The sequence below is a fragment of the Pectinophora gossypiella genome, chromosome 23 (genome assembly GCF_024362695.1).
Source record: "Pectinophora gossypiella chromosome 23, ilPecGoss1.1, whole genome shotgun sequence".
NCBI lineage: Eukaryota > Metazoa > Arthropoda > Insecta > Lepidoptera > Gelechiidae > Pectinophora > Pectinophora gossypiella.
This window is the reverse complement of record NC_065426.1, coordinates 8,322,119-8,338,882: the sequence shown is the minus strand read 5'-3', so window position 1 is coordinate 8,338,882 and position 16,764 is coordinate 8,322,119. Positions and strand designations below refer to the sequence as shown.

The window sequence follows — 16,764 nt, the reverse complement described above, 5'->3', positions numbered from 1 at the left end:
CAATAACCAATGAAAAAGTACCGAAATATGCAACCCCACCGGGGTAAGCAGAGACTATGGAATTCCATTTGCTTCCATCCTGACACACTTCTCTTGCTTCCTTCACATTCATCAATCGTTTCATACACGCAAGCCGGTTCAGAGTAGATCGTGCTGATTCTTTTCTAATGACATCTCCAATTTGGTCAATATACGTCCTTCTAGGTCTTCCTCTGCCAGCCCTACCACTAACCTTCGCTTTATGTAATTTCGTAATCATATTATCCTTTATCCGCTCTACGTATCCAAACCAAATTAAAATTCCCTTCTCAATCTTAGTTATTATATCGTCTTTTACACCACATCTTTCTCTTATCACACTGTTTCTCATTCTATCACTCAATTTGACACCGCAGATGCTACGCAACGATCTCATTCCTACGGCATTTATCCTACTTTCATGCTTCTTCTGCCATACCCAACATTCACTACCGTATTTCAGCGTAGGGACAAGTACTGCATTGTGAACGGTCACGAGCATTAATATGTATACACTTTGGTACCATTTTGTTGTTGGTACCCCACCTCACAACCCACACGATAGAAGAAGATTGGGCTGGTCACCTGGTACCATGTCATCATCCATGATGATGATCAATCACATCGTGAATTTGCATCTGTAAGTCTGTGATACGGTATTTTAATTCCAAACAGATCCTTGATCTTGGGAATGCTGAATTGTAGAAGCTGTCCAGTCAAACTAGACCGACTTTAATTATAGGCAATTCGATTAGTACCTGTTTACAGACAGCCTATATAGGTCCCACAGTTGACTCTTCTCCTTCAAAGACTTCATTGATATATTATTATTACGTATGGCAGACAGAAATAAAATATCCTGCGTGGATCATATATCCAGCTTAAGCTCCTCTAACCAAGATATATTGATATATTGTTTACATAGCTTAGTGTGAATTAAAATTAACATAATAATATTATTATATTGGGCTGGGTTTCTCTTCGCGGGTTGAAAAGTCAGACAGGTAGTCGCTTCTGAAAAAAACCGGACTAATCAAATCTTCAGGTTGGGTAAGCGGACTCCGGGAAAAATGCGATAACGCTATGGAGACAAAATTAAATTATCTATATATATGTGTATCTTTCTATGGCAGGATTATTGAATAATAATTATTAATAATAATTATTATATTAATAATAATAATAAAGTCCAGGACTCCATAGTCCCGAGATATGGAAACGACATACAAATAATAATTATACGTAATTCATTACGTTTTGTTGAATGAATTACTATAATAGGTATTAATGAATGTTTTGCATAATATATTAACCATTGAATATATTAACCGCAAATGTGGGAAAATGTCACCGATGGGTCTTTACGTTACCTTTTAGTTCCCAGGTTAATACGTCACTAAACTAGTCATTAGTTTCCATTCAATATATAAAGCCTACTTTCGTGTCTTATACCAGTCGCATCTGAGCGCTTGAATCGAACGCACGCGAAACATTTAAAACCAAAATGGCTCCCATTCACGCACTTATTTTCGTTACTTTGATAACTTATACATTATGTTTGCCTTTGGCGAAAAATGGGGAAATTCAAGCTATTTCTGACAGTTCAGTAACTGAAAGTTCAGTGGAGGCATCAGGAGATACTTTTGTGAATTTGGACCTTACAAAAAGTCGGATCAAGAGAAGTAAAGAATGTGGTGTTATGTGCGGTAATATGTGTCCTGAGGGCTCATATAAAGTGGACAGTGGATTTTGTTTGCCGTGTCAAAGGTATGTACTTTTTGTTAAATTCATAACTTTTTAAATCTAAGCGAAATACCACTCACTGATTAATCACGAAATCTCAAAAACTACAAACTCTAGGAGTCTCAAATTTTGCACGGGGGTTCCTTTTAGACATAAGAGCTCACTAAGACGGGGTTTTGCGAAATTCAACCTCCAGGGGGTTAAAAAAAGGGGTTGAGAGTAATTAATTATGAAACTTTATTTTTAAATTTCGAATCATGACGTGGACGAAGTTGCAAAATCGATAGTGACGACAAATATTACTTGTTTTAAATGATGACAATATTCTGTAATTTGTCTCATCATCACCCCAAAATGAACTTTAACGTGTAGGTAATTACGTTTATAATAAAACAAGTTTATAAATATATTTACCTGCAAAATGTTACCTTGTAAATGTAGAGTCAATAGAACTGGAATGTTTTACGAATCAACCTCAAGTAAAGAAAAAAAACAATATTATTTATTATAAAGTTTCCTTCCAACAGACTTAAGTTTTAGCTATGTTTGACAGCTTTAAAAATAGTGAAGTTCTTCACTTAAGCAAGAAAGTCAGTGCTAATTTTAGAACTGTCAAACGTACTTAGTTGAGTGCGCTCCAGAGTAAAACTATTTATTGTTAGTTTATTTTACGATATTTTTGTAACGATATGATCAAGTCTAGTAAACTATCAAGGCTATTACCTTATATATTGAAGGATATTTCTTGTTTATATTATTATCCTTTCCCTGTTGCTTTTGCCTTGAGCAGGATTTTACGACCTATTTATATATAGAATTGTAGTGTAGCCATTAATAAATATGAATGAATATATCTCGTATAATAAACACTCTCAATACATGTCACGCTAAATCAATGTGTCAGTAAAATACCTAATAATAAACGACACTTGTTTAAAATTAGAACACGATGATGAACAAATGTTTTCTTTTGTTATAGTGGTATTCCTGAATGCGGCGGAGTTTCGGTGAAAGATGATTATGATGACAATTGATAGCACGGAACCAGCGAAGATATGGTTCTTAAACTCTGTGATATTTTCGACTATGTGCAGAGCTCTTTCGAACGACAGCTCAGATTTCGGACAGAGTTTCGAAATGGGTCGAAAACATTGAAGCGAAGTGTTTTCTGTGTTATCAACAGAAAATATAAGTCGGTGCCAATGATACTTTATAAAAGTTTACGAAGACATTGACGTCTTGTGAAGTCGTTATAATACACTATGTACCCTGGATCAGAGACATGGCGTGGTGTTACGCAAAGCAAGCAGTTTCTGAGTAATTTTATTTTTACTTACTTATTTTTAGACCTGCATTTAATTACTTAAGTATTTATTGGACGAGTATTAATTACTCATTAAACTTACATGTGGCATTCTTTATTATAATTTGCGATAAAATTAAGTATAATATTTTTAGATATGAAGCCAAAAATAATTTAAGTATAAGTAGACTAATTATTTAAAAAAATATATGGTTGCTCAAATGAAATTGTAATAAGTAATTTATTTATCTTTTCTTTGTGGGATGTTATGCCTTATATGTACCTGTTATTAGTAGGTATAATTTAAGTTTTGAAGAACAATGACTTACCTAATATAAAAAAAAAAACACAAGGGTAATTTACGCCACCGAAAATACGTGTCATTTCGGTGGTTGAAATGCCACCTATGAAATTGCAAATCAATTTCAATATACTTAGAGATTATTTAGCTAGATGAAATGTATAAAAAATTAAGTTAAGTCACGAAAGTTCTTCAAAGTTTCTAAGTAGTAACTAAGTTACTTATTTATTTAAGTATATTAATTATTTATTTATTATGTAACATTAAGGAAAATTTATTCCGCCAGAGTATGTGCATTTGTACTTGATAATATAAGGACGTAGAATAGTTTAAGATTAAACACGCAGTTACAAGTTGCCGGTTGCCTGGAAAATATTTCTACCTTAGCAGCAACAAGGCCGCCTTTTGTATTATTGTTTCATTTTGTGATGTTGCCTCTGTGCAATAAAGTATTGTGTGTTGTGCCTGTATAAAAGTGCCATATTCGATTCTTGACAAGGCAATAAAATCCTTTTGGTGTCAGAAGAATTCCTAAAGATACATTCATTGTTCATGCATTTATATTATGTAGTTCCAATTTCCAACCAGGAGTCGGGTGGTGGGGGGAGGTCACCAGGTAAACAACCTTTCCGTAGAGAATGAGATAAAATTGGTGGCCACCCGTGATCACCCCCCTCCCACCCCTACTCATTCACCTTTGATGGGTTTTTATACCTTTACCCACTAAGTACAAGTATTGTCTATCTAGATCCACCATCATTGTACCACTTAAGTACCTATTTGTTATTTAATTTAAATAAAAAATCAACTGAAGTATATTTTTTCCATGTTTCCTCCTACTATTGTCCGGTTGTGTGTAATAATTATTTGATTAGGTTAGATTTTTAGGTGAAGATATTAATTAGTCTGTCATGTGATAAAGACTTGAATTGAACACATAAACTCATGACCATATCCCATTGGGGTAGTCAGAAGTACGATAAGGTCTACTATCGTGTGGCTTGTGAGGTGGATTACCAACCTCATCAACCCTGGTGTCAGGGTTATTATTGAGCCGCCAAAGGCCCCTGACATGGCTCATGTAAGGATTACTCACTTACAACAGTAAGTAGTAACCGGGACCAACGGTTTAACGTGCCTTCCGAAGCACGGATCATCTTACTTTCGGACAATCAGGAGATCGTCCTGTAATGTCCTAACCAAACTAACGATCACACAGTGATTTTTTTGTGATATGTCCCCACCGGGATTCGAACCCGGGACATCCGAATCGTGAGCCCAACGCTCAACCACTGAACCACAGAGGCGGTTACGATAAGGTGCAAAAGTCCAATCAATTTCTTGGCAAGTAATAAATTAACTGGTTGCACTTAAGACCTCCTGGTTACATGTCGTTTCTGTAATAGACCAAAAACACCTACAAAAACATAAATTTTATAATTATGACAACTAATGGTTCATAATTTCACTACTGTTAAATAATTCGCTGGGCTCAGTGACTGCTTTTTTGCTCTTGGACTGTACATCCATCGCAAGATGAACTAAGTACCCACACCTGACCGAACTCTGTTAGAGTTGAGTTGAATAAATATCATTAATACACATACATACATAACATAAACAGCCTATATACGTCCCACTGCTGGGCACAGGCCTCCCCTCAATCATGTTTTTTACGGCTAATAGCCGGGACCAACGTTTACGGCATTAATACACATAAAAACAAAAATACCTCCACCATACATACATACATACATTAAACTCACGCCCGTAATCTCCAAGTTGTCTTGTGATTACTTGTTGTTCCTCTCACCCCATAAGGGATTACGAATGAAACCTTTTAAAGATTTTTAGTGTGTAAGTACTTAATAAAAATGTCAATTTTATATCGATAAATTCGAATACATAGATAGATAAAATACAGAGATAAGGACAACATATACAGAAAAGCACAACAGGCGGCCTTATTGCTCACGCAGCAATTTCTTCCAGGCAACCTAACATAAGCTTACAACTAGCTAGCGGCAAGATGATATAAGTACCCACACTTCACCGAGCTTTCTGTTAGACCAACGTGATAGGTGGTGAGCCGAACTAACTGTGTAAGTGAAAACTGTACTTAAGCAAACTTCGAATACTCACCAATTAAATAATATAAGCTCACGAGTATCCCAATTGAGGTAGTCAGAGGTACATCCATCGCCAGATGAACTAAGTACTCACACTTCACCGAGCTTTCTGTTACACCAACGTGATAGGTGGTGAGCCATATCGCCGTCTATAATAGTCGAACTGTGTTAGTGAAAACTGTACTTAAGCAAACTTCGAATACTCACCTACTGTTTATCCAGACCACTCATACATACATACATACATAAACTCACGCCCGTAATCCCTAACCACCACCACTACCACCACTCACTTTACTTAAATTACATAAGCTCTCGACTATATCAAAATTGAGTTAGTCAGAGGTACATCCATTGCAAGATGAACTAAGTACTCACACTTCACCGAGCTTTCTGTTAGACCAACGTGATAGGCGGTGGTGAGCCGTATCGCCGTCTATAATGGTCAAAATGTCTAGTTTGAATCGGTTAATTCGAATATCTATTGCATGTCCAGCAGGGCTAACATGCGCAATGTGACATAATTATCGAGCGATTAAAAAAAATTGTCGCAATCGATAAGTTTGTGGTTTTGACAAAATTTTATCACATTGCGCACGTTAGCCCTACTGCCCCTACTGATCACTCAGTTAGTCGAGAAATGTTCCAAAATAGGGACTGTACCGGTCTGGCGCGGAACATTTAGGCTAAACGGGACCGTCCCGCCAAACACAGGACGTCTGTGTGCGTCACAAGTTGCCTGGGAGCGATTGCTATTTTTTCTGATGGCACTCACTACTCGGCCAGACAACAGGGGAGTGCTGAGGCCTCTCACACGCATCAGGGTTTGGTGCAGACCACGCGCATCAGGGCAGCAACAGGTAATGTTCTCCTAAAATGATTACCAGGTCAATAGAAAGGGTTACTAGGCTGTTGGGTTGGATCTTTCATTGATTTCACAACCGACTCGAGTGAAGAAGAAGATTACCAAGTGAGCTCTAACGCAGCATTTAACTATCATCACCACCTATGTTTATTATTATTACTAGCGACCCGCCCCAGCTTCGCTCGGGTGCAATGATGAGGAAAAAATCAAATTATTTACGACATCCCATTAAAAACCTCAAAAATAACAGTATTTCTCCGCTACTTAATGGATGTTATTATAAATATAAACCTTCCTCTTGAATCACTCTATCTATTAAAAGAAACCGCATCAAAATTTATTGCGTAGTTTTAAAGATTTAAGCGTACAAAGGGATACCTATAGGGACAGAAAAAGCGACTATGTTTTATACTATGTAGTGATACAAGAAAGCTCGGTGACGTAGGTACTTAGTTCATCTTGCGATGGATGTATACCTTTGACTGCCCCAATTGGGATACAGTCGGGAGCTTATTAGTCAAACCAAAAAGTTGAGACGTTGAATCGAAAGCTCTTTCATGTCTTAATAATAATAATAAGAATCTTTATTTCGCACCACAACTCAACATAAGGAAATATGAAATGTGACAATATAAGTAGATGACAATGGAAAATATAAAACTATTAACTAAATGTTCAGTTGTGGCAGACTGGTGCCCAAGCTAGGCAGTGAGCCTGTGTTACAGGTCACCAGGCCTCCACTCCTGACCGCGTCATGCAACACGGTTTAGTACATTTCAGTTCTTTGATCTATAGTCTTGACCTCATGAATATTATGTTATTTTTATATGACATCGTGACGACTGATAGATAAAAATATTTCAATTTTTCTGTGCCCAACAGTGGGACGTATGTAGGACGGTTTATATATTTGTGTTTACATTTTGCGATGGATGTATCCAGTGGCGGCCCTAGCAAAATATTTTAGGTGGTGTGAGACCTCAAAGAAGCACCCCTCAGCCCCTTAAACTAAAAGTTTTTACAAGCGAAACAAGTGAGCCTAAGGAAAAACCAGCTTAAACAGTCCAATTACCTACAGGTTAGATCACAAACCTCCGAAAGCGCATTTCTGGGGTAAGTATGTGGGTTTCTACGCGAGTTTTTCCTGTAGGTATGTGATATCAATTAATAATGATTGAAATTCGAATATAAATTAAAAATCAATGGTTTGGTCCATCCCGAGATTCAAACCTGTGAACTTACGATGTGTGTTGTCTCAGCTGGACTATCACATCTTTTTATGCTGTACTTACTTAAGTAAGTAAGTATCATATATTTTCATTAAAAAATGGTACAATTATCAAATGTAAGTTTAAATAAAAATTAAAATAAGTATGAATTCTTATTATTTCCAATGTTTTTTCTATATCACGGGACTATGGAGTCCCGGCCTTTTGAAAAGCGTGGAAACGAAGCCAACACGTAAACTGCCCCTTAAAACATTTTAATCTAAAGGTAATGGTAAATCAACCGGCGATCATCCCTTTATGGACTGTGGGAGTGCACTCAAAGACAAATCTTCGGTTCGTGTAGGACTGAAGATTATGGTAGCAAAGGGAATTGGGTTATTGGGTCGGGCGTTAGTGGACCGGGATACTAGGGCTATGGAGGACTGTGGCGCCTGCTCGACCAATGACACGTGTGTCCCACTGCAAGGCAAAGGCCTCTCTCCTTTTCTTCCGATTCTCGTCGACGTCTGACAGCATTTGGCGGAACCCACGTCGTGACTTTGTAGCAAAAAAAAAACAAAATATAATATAAAAAAGAAATACTTATAATAACCTTAGACTAATCACATCAATATCTCTCGATTCATAAAATAAATGTATTAGCAATATACGGGATAATTATGAAATCACGTTGAAAAATACACCTAAAAGTTTCTGGCTTAAACACAAAGCACTTCTTTTCGTGACGACAGCAAATCTAAATACTAAATAGTATCGGTCCATTCCACTATCAATATAGAAAAGTACTAAAATATTTTAATTCATTATGAAATATTTAAATTTTGACCATAAAAGGTAATAACATTATGTTAATGAATTGGCAAATACATACGCAATCATGCCTAGCACATAGTCGTTTTACGTTGAGGTGTTACAACTCAGCAAGTACCCAGTTACGACCACAACCTGGGAAAATGTCCACTACGTTGGGACTTTACGTTTCCTCGTTATACCCTAGGTTGGATACGTCATGGCGAGTCATAGTATCGCATTCACTATAAAACGCTTGACTGGCCTTCCGCTCATCCAGTACCAACTGAACGTTGCAACGATACAAACGTAAAAACAGTTGAATAAAATGGCTTTTACGCACGTGTGTCTTCTGGTAACCTTGGTGACTTATACTCTAAGTCTACCTTTGGCGAGGAATAGTGAAGTTCAAATAGTGCAAGATGCAGTGTATACACCTGTGGATCCCCTAGTGAATTTGGATTTGATCAAAAGCCATCGGATTGTGAGGAGGAGCAAGCGAGCTGGTATCATCCACGGCGGAGAGTGCCCTGAAGGGGAATGGCATTTGCCAAACGGCCAATGTGCTCCTTGCCAAGGGTCAGTTTTATTTTTTTGTTATTCATAGTTTTTTTCACGTTCTTTTTTTCATGAATGAAAGAAACAAACATCTTTTTTCGTCGCAAAAAACGCGCCATTTTTTTTCCAATCAGGATGTTGTGCTAAACATGTCATATTTAAGGCCAAAATGTTGCGATAAAAAACTGCTTAACAGGAATGTTACCTTGTGAATGTATACCCTTAAACATCTGGATAGACGCAATGTGTTAATGAACACTTACCTGAAAACAAAAAAAATATATAATGTTAGTAACATTTTAAAATCGTTCAATAATGATGGATGTCATTTATAAACTAATTACAAGACACATGTCATTGTTATTATTAATTCGTAATAGTGTATTAAGGGTAACTACGTGTTGGCTTCGGCCTCTCACACGCCTTCCAAAAGTCTGGGACTCCATAGGCTCGAGATATGGAAACGCCATACAAATAATATAACACACGGCGCTTATAATGTAATGATCTCTTCTTTGCCTATTTTTAATACGATAGCCGCGTGTTTACGATAGACTAATGTTACGTACTTTCAAGGCCGATAACTTGTTCGTATATTGAATATATTATTATTATTTCCAGTTTAAATAAACCTTTACTTCCTTAACATATTTGTAGAACCGATGCCTAACTTTATTTTAGCTAGAACTAGAATTAAGCAATGCTTTACACAGCTATAGCACCGATGCCTAATTTTATTTTAGGTAGAACTAGAATTAGTTTTAAGCTAATAAAAATAAATCCACAATCAGCATAATTAAAATAAAAAGATAAAGTTTCTTTGTTTTGTATAAAATTACACACACACATCGAAGCCTTTTTAACCTAATAATAATTCATCTAAAAAAAAGCAATATTGCCTTTTTACCCCCCTGTTGTAAATAAATTCTGTGTAAATTATTAAATAAATAAATTAAAAAAATGTTGCCTTTAAATAATAAATGTATTTTCTTGTTACAGACAAAACAATCCTGAATGTGACGGAGATGGTGAGAAAGATGATTACTATGATGAAAACGCAGTTTAAGTTGAAATTACAACACGGGAACTAACTGTGATATTTTCGACTGTGTGCAAATCCCTGTAAAAGGCAGCGCTTGCAAAAGTTTCGTGACTCGAAATTTTTGAAAAAGTTTTGTAAAATAAAAGCATTTTTTCAAAATCTACACCACTTTGCGAATATGGAAAATAAAAAAATGCTAAAAGTGAAATATTCCGAAAATTACTACATATCTGCTGAGTTGTGAGAAGACAAGAAAAGAGAAGTTATGCACTAAGCAAGTAGTTTTAAATTATATAATTTATAGCAACATGCAGGTTATTTTTTAAATTAGAATTTAGGTAATTTATTTGAAGACATGATAGTAGTAGGCACTTTAAAATTTGCAGTTCAATTTTATGCAGTATTTTAGTTATAATTTTGCGATAAAAAAACAAGGGATTTAATATAAGTATAGGTTAATAAAACATTTACGCGAGATAAAGTTTTCGCAACTTGAGACCAAAAAAATATTTAAGTATTCAAATTACGTATTTATAATGTATTATAATAAATAGTTATTTAAACTGTAATTATAACTCGTAATTTATGGTTGCTCAAACGTAATTTTACATTTTATGACTGACTGATTAAAGAATTTGTAGCTCTTTGATAAACTTATGTATTATATATCTTGATATTTCAAAGGGTACCTCTTTAACGAAAATATTTTTAAGTGTTTGTGATTTATAGAAAAAAAACTTTTGAAGAAATGGAAATGAAACACTTATTAATAAAAATATAAGGCCATGACAACCTTGGGGGTTAAAAAGGCCACATCGAAGCAATTCATCTAAAAAAGCAATATTACAATTTGACATTTGCCCATATAAAAGTGAAGTCAAATAGCAATATTTCTTTTTTGGACGAAATGCTTTGATGTGGCTTTTTTGACCCCCTGTTCTTCTATTTTTTTAAGTAGATACTAAGTTAATTTCAAGTTAGGTATTTAACTATTTATTGTTATTAATAAGGAAAATCTGTATTTTCACCAGAGTATGTGCATTTTTGTACTTATTAGTGTTAAGCAAATATATTATGACGAGCCTTTGCATTGATGTCGCGTATTCATACTGCAGTCATAGTAAAAGTTATAATAGAAGATACGTGCAGAAGGAACATTTTTCGCATTTTTTTTTTCATTTGTATGTGGCTGTGTTTTTAAGGAACATTAAAAATAGACTAGAAAATAGCTAATATATTATTTTGACATTTATTTATGTTTTGGAACTGTTTGTCATTTTATTTCCTTTATTTTTATATTTGTAAAGAACTTTATTATTTGTAGCCTTCACTATCTCTCCCCTTTTTCCACTCCTCCCGATCTTGGGCTCTCTCTTTCCATGATGTCAACTATGCATCCAACTCATCACGCCGCCATCTTTTTCTCGGTCGGCCATGATGCCTTTTGACATTTATAGTAGTAGTATATTGGCACCCATTCTGTGGTCTTCTTTGCCGCGATATTGCTTCCATTCATTTGTAAGGAAAAGAAAAAAATATCATTTTACTTTTATTTGTCGCACTTGTTTAATTATTGCACAATGTGTAACTATTATTTTAACTTTTTTCTTTTTTTTTAAAGACGACTTATTTTAAAAGTAATTACTACATGTCGGTAGCTCAACCATGTTGTATTTTTAAGTATTATTTGTTATTAATTTATTGTATTTATTTAAGTAAAAAAAAAATATAATAAAAATATTTGAAATATTTGTCTTGTTTTTTATGTTCATAAGATACTTAATTCAACATTGAAGGCAATTAGCAGTAAGGCTGCATAAAGAGCGCTGGGTAACATTTTGTTCGTCAAAATATATCCTAAAATGTGTCAAAAGCGACTGCTAATCTAATGCTCTTCTAACCTCTTGGAACCTTGTGGTTACACCCATTCCATTAGCTTTTTTTTGATGTGACTTATTGTAGATTTGCCACAGATGGCATTAACTACTTGGTCGGAGATTCCGTTAGTGATTATTCATTAATTAGGTATTAAGCGAAAAAGTTTAAAATAAAGTATTAAAGAATGAATAGAAGAGCAGCGACATCTCTGATGTATAAAGTGTACTACTTACTATAATATTATGAGTCAGATTTCCTTACCTGATCTATAGTCTATAACATGATAGTACTGATTGCTTGGTTTAGATGTCGCATATTGTTCTCCGTTTTTCATACAAACGGTTTATGCGGAAATCTTTTGGTGTCCCACTCAAGAGGTTTTTGATTTTAAATAACATAATAAAATACACCTCAAAGAGAAAAATCATCAAAATCGGACTTGTTAATAGAAAAAAAATAATAAATAGGAGGTCAGTTAAGTTAGAAAGCTCCTGCTTTATTGACTCTAAAAATCAAATCAATTTATTTGCGAGAACACATAGAATACAAAAAAGGTGGTAAAATAATTTAAATAACAATGTGATGTGTTCGGTCTGCATGCAGGCGTACATAAGAAAATAAAAAATAAAGAACTCTACTGCTTTTTGTTCTAAAATGACGAGCGTTTGGCAGTCACCAGCTCTTAGGCTATCAGGCATAGAGCAATACGGACCTCCGCGGACCTACCAGGGGGCTTCAAATTTATCTAAGAAAGCAATATAGCTATTTGACATTTGATTCCATTGCGCACTTACTTTAATATGCGCAAATGTCAAATTGCAATATTGCTTTTTTAGCTGAATTGATTTAACCCCCCTGGTGTTATAAATATTAATATACGATATTAATAAAAAAATATGGAACTTCTATCATTCTATCTAGTAGTAGGTATGTAAATAAATTAAAAGACTTCAAGGAATCGAAAAGCAAATTGCAATTTAATACTGTTACAAGAAAATTATAAGGAAAAAATAATTGAGTCGTTTACTAGATTCCAGATAAATCATGAAATTCTGATTACTTACTAAATAAACACAGATCTAAAATTTTGACGTTTAGTAAAAAGTAACTGATTTGACTAGTTGGAAGCTACCCCTATTGTGCCCAGCCAAAGCCGGGTCGAGTGGCTAGTGATAAAAAACCCTAACCTATATGAACGGTATATTTAAGCTACCTAGATACTTTGCATGTTTGCCTAGGACTACTTAGTGAGAAGACTCCACCACATATTATTTGTAAAAAGATAGGGCTTTTCCTTTTTTTAAACAAATACCTATATTTGTATATATTTATAGAGGCTTAGGCATATATTTGTTCCCATAGTCTGTTTTTTATATAGTTATTATGGTTTTATGTAGATATAATTATTATAATGTACTTATTTTTTTTTGTATTTTTTTGTATTTGTGTGTAATAAAGTGTTTTATTGTTATTATTATTATTATTTCATATATTGCACCTTTTTTATTCTCTCGCAGCTATTCTTATACTACCTCTGGGTTGGCTGGAAGAGATGTCTCTTAGAGATAAGTCCTCCCTCATGTCCAATTCATGTTTGTTATGTAAGTTTTTGAGTGCAATAAAGTATATAAAATATATACCTAGGTGGTTAGCGCATTCGACCCTACTTGGTTGTTTTTTTTTTATTCTCTCTCGCCCCAGTTTGGTTTTGACCTCTGTGCGAAACGGACGTTCCGAACATGCAGTGTAAATTGATTATCATACTGGTTTTTACAATACCTGTTTTTACTGCTTTTGATACGAAAAGATTTGTGGATAACATTCAAAGGTAAGTTTCATAATTATTTAAAATCACTATTTAAAGTAGATTTAACCTCTTTTTTGAAGTCATAGTTAACATAAGCTCACGAAACTCAATAAAAAAAATATATGAATATTTATCACGTGCTCAGCGGTGAAGGAAATCATCGTGAAGAAACCTATATTCCCGGGAAATGCGTTTCAGAGGTATGTTACCTAACCTGAATTGGGTTGGTTATCCCTTCGTAAAAAACCGGACCTGACAAATCTTCAGGTTAGATAAGCGTGTGACAACGGGATAACGCTATGGAGATCATGACATAACGTAAGCTCATAACTATAGTCCCAATTAGGGTAGTCAGAGGTACATCCATCCATCCATCGCAAGATGAACTGAATTTACCTACATAAGTCACAATGCGTATTGAAATAACTAGGTTTCTCTCTATTCAAAATAATGAAAAAATGATGATTTAATGTGTCAGCTAAATATTAAATAAATCTGGATGAATCTGAATGAAATTACCCGTCCCTTTCTTTTTCGGCGGATAAGAAAATGACAGACATAAGTTAAAATAAAATTAGATGGTATTTACAGGAATTGGCACCATTTTTATTAAGTTATTAAGTATTTATTTAGTTACTAACCATTTTATGTTAATTTATTTTATTTTTATTATATTTTATTTAATGTAATGTAATGTAATGCAATGTGTGGGCCTAGTTGCCTAAATAAAGAATTTGATTTTGATTTGATTTTATTCCTAGGTTTGCATTTTATAATTTATCTTTAACCACCTATTTCAGTGCAGAGCCGTCATTGCACCAGGGCATCATGAGTGACGAGGAAGACATACCAAATCTCGTGCGACAGAAACGACAACACCAGCTGTTGGGTCCATCGAAATGTCCAAATGGAATGATCAGGCCATTTTTTTTACCCAAACTGTGCATCACTTGCCAACAGTGAGTATTGTTATAATTTACTCTACGTTTCCTCCACCAACCCGCTGGAGCAGCATGGTGGAGTATGCTCCTTACCTCCTCCAGTTGATTAAGGGGAGGCCTGTACTCAGCAATGGGGCCTTTTAGACTGTTTATGTTTAGGGTGTCAGGGTTACTATTGACCCGCAAAAGACCCCTGACATGACTCATGTAACGACTACTTACTTACATCAGTAAGTAGTAACCGGGACCAACGGCTTAACGTGCCTTCCGAAGCACGGATCATCTTACTTTTTGGATAATCAGGTGATCAGTCTATATCTAATGTCCTAACCAGACTAGGGAACACAAAGTGATTTTGTAATATGTCCTCACCGGGATTCGAACCCGGGACCTCCGGATCGTGAGTCCAACGCTCAACCACTGGACCACAAAAGCCGTTCTTGATGATGATGTTATACAATATAACATAAACAAATTATGTTTATTTATAGATTTATATATTACGTTGTGAGCAATATCGTGAGATTATAGTTATCGTTGCATTGATAATTTTTTTAGTGACATGAGTAGGAAGTTGCTCTGAGTCATACAAAGTCATACATCATAATAATCCCATCAAAAACATAAATTTGAAATGAGAGCCAAGTTCAATAGTTGCTACCTATATACCTATGCATTTTTATTTATTTATTATGAATTTTAATAAAGAGAAAATCCATAGTAATTTCTTGTTTGGACGTTTAGTAAAAAGTGACTGATTTGACTAGTTAGAAACTAGCCTGTTAACCAAAAATTTCATGTAAAATCATAAGCATATATTTGTTGCTAGATATTTGGATCACATTATGTATAGAATTATGTTGCTATCTATATTACTTCTCCCTATTTTGATCGGAATATTAATGGGTGAAAGATGTGTTGTGCCTGGGTGTTTTAAAACATTACAATCAGATGATTCAAGCTGGCAATGTCCTTATCAAACAAAGGACCGCCTCACAAAGTGTCCCCGTCGGGAATCGAACCCGCACCTCCGGATCGTGAGCCCAACGCTCTAACCGCTAGACCATGGAGACCGTTATTGTAGAATCGTAGTAATTTGAGTTTCTTGCTTATTTATAGATCGATAATCGAAGTACTCGTATCGATATGTTATCATCACAATTAATTTCGACTCTTCTTCTTATCGTGTCGATGGCAAACTAAATACGGCCCAAAACTTGGCAACAAGTATGGCGCTATCTGCAACGCTCATCAGATCCTCCTGCGTGCAGGTGTTCGGGCACGCAGGACACGATGTAAGATGTTCCATCGTTTGGGGAACAGTGCCGCACTTGCACTTTAAGTGCGAGCCAATTTCGACTATTCGGACAGCCTCCGTGGTCTAGTGGTTAGAGCGTTAGGCTCACGATCTGGAGGTCCGCGGTCGATTCCCGATGGGGACATTGTCGAAATCACTTTGTGAGACTGTCCTTTGTTTGGTAAGGACTTGAATCACCTGATTGTCCGAAAAAGTAAGAAGATTCCGTGTTTCGGAGGGCACGTTAAGCCGTTGGTCCCGGCTATTAGCTGTAAAAACACCTCCACCAACCCGCATTGGAGCAGCGTGGTGGAGTATGCTCTATACCCCCTCCGGTCGATTGAGGGGAGGCCTGTGCCCAACAGTGGGACGTATATAGGCTGTTTATGTTATGTTTTTTTACCCTAGGAACCTAGCTGTAGGTATATCAGTCGAGTAAGCACTGCTGAACGGGGCAGTCGTTACGCTGCTTACTCGTATTTTATTTTTTAATTATTTGACAATCGTGACCGATCCGAATCACTATCGCTGTTCTAACAAAGTCATGTGCAAGATAAAAAAAATGACGGGATATTTGTTAACATTTTTATTTTTAAATTTATTCCTGATACTGACGCGTGTTCTAGCACGTCCTGTAGAGTTACGGGACTTAAGTGATAGTGATAGTTATCATAATCGTATAGTGAAACGAAGTGTTATCAAAGGTGGAGGTAATTGTTCATCCGATATGATCATGCCACCATTTATTCCCTTTTGCATCACATGTGAACAGTGAGTATATATTAGGCTAGTTTCCAACTAGTCAAATCAGTTACTTTTTACTAAACGTCAAAACATGAAATTACTATGGAACTTGCACAGTGT

General features: G+C 35.5%; 1 protein-coding gene and 1 long non-coding RNA gene across 2 annotated transcripts in view; one reads left to right on the top strand and one right to left on the bottom strand.

Moving 5' to 3' along the window:
* LOC126377509 (pikachurin-like) overlaps positions 1 to 16,764 on the bottom strand; it is a 250,069-nt gene that overhangs the window by 208,673 nt on the left and 24,632 nt on the right. The window lies entirely within an intron of this gene.
* Positions 8,675 to 11,588, top strand: LOC126377639 (uncharacterized). The gene is made up of 2 exons (XR_007567940.1): positions 8,675 to 8,956; positions 9,935 to 11,588. It is a non-coding gene; the product is annotated as an uncharacterized LOC126377639 (long non-coding RNA).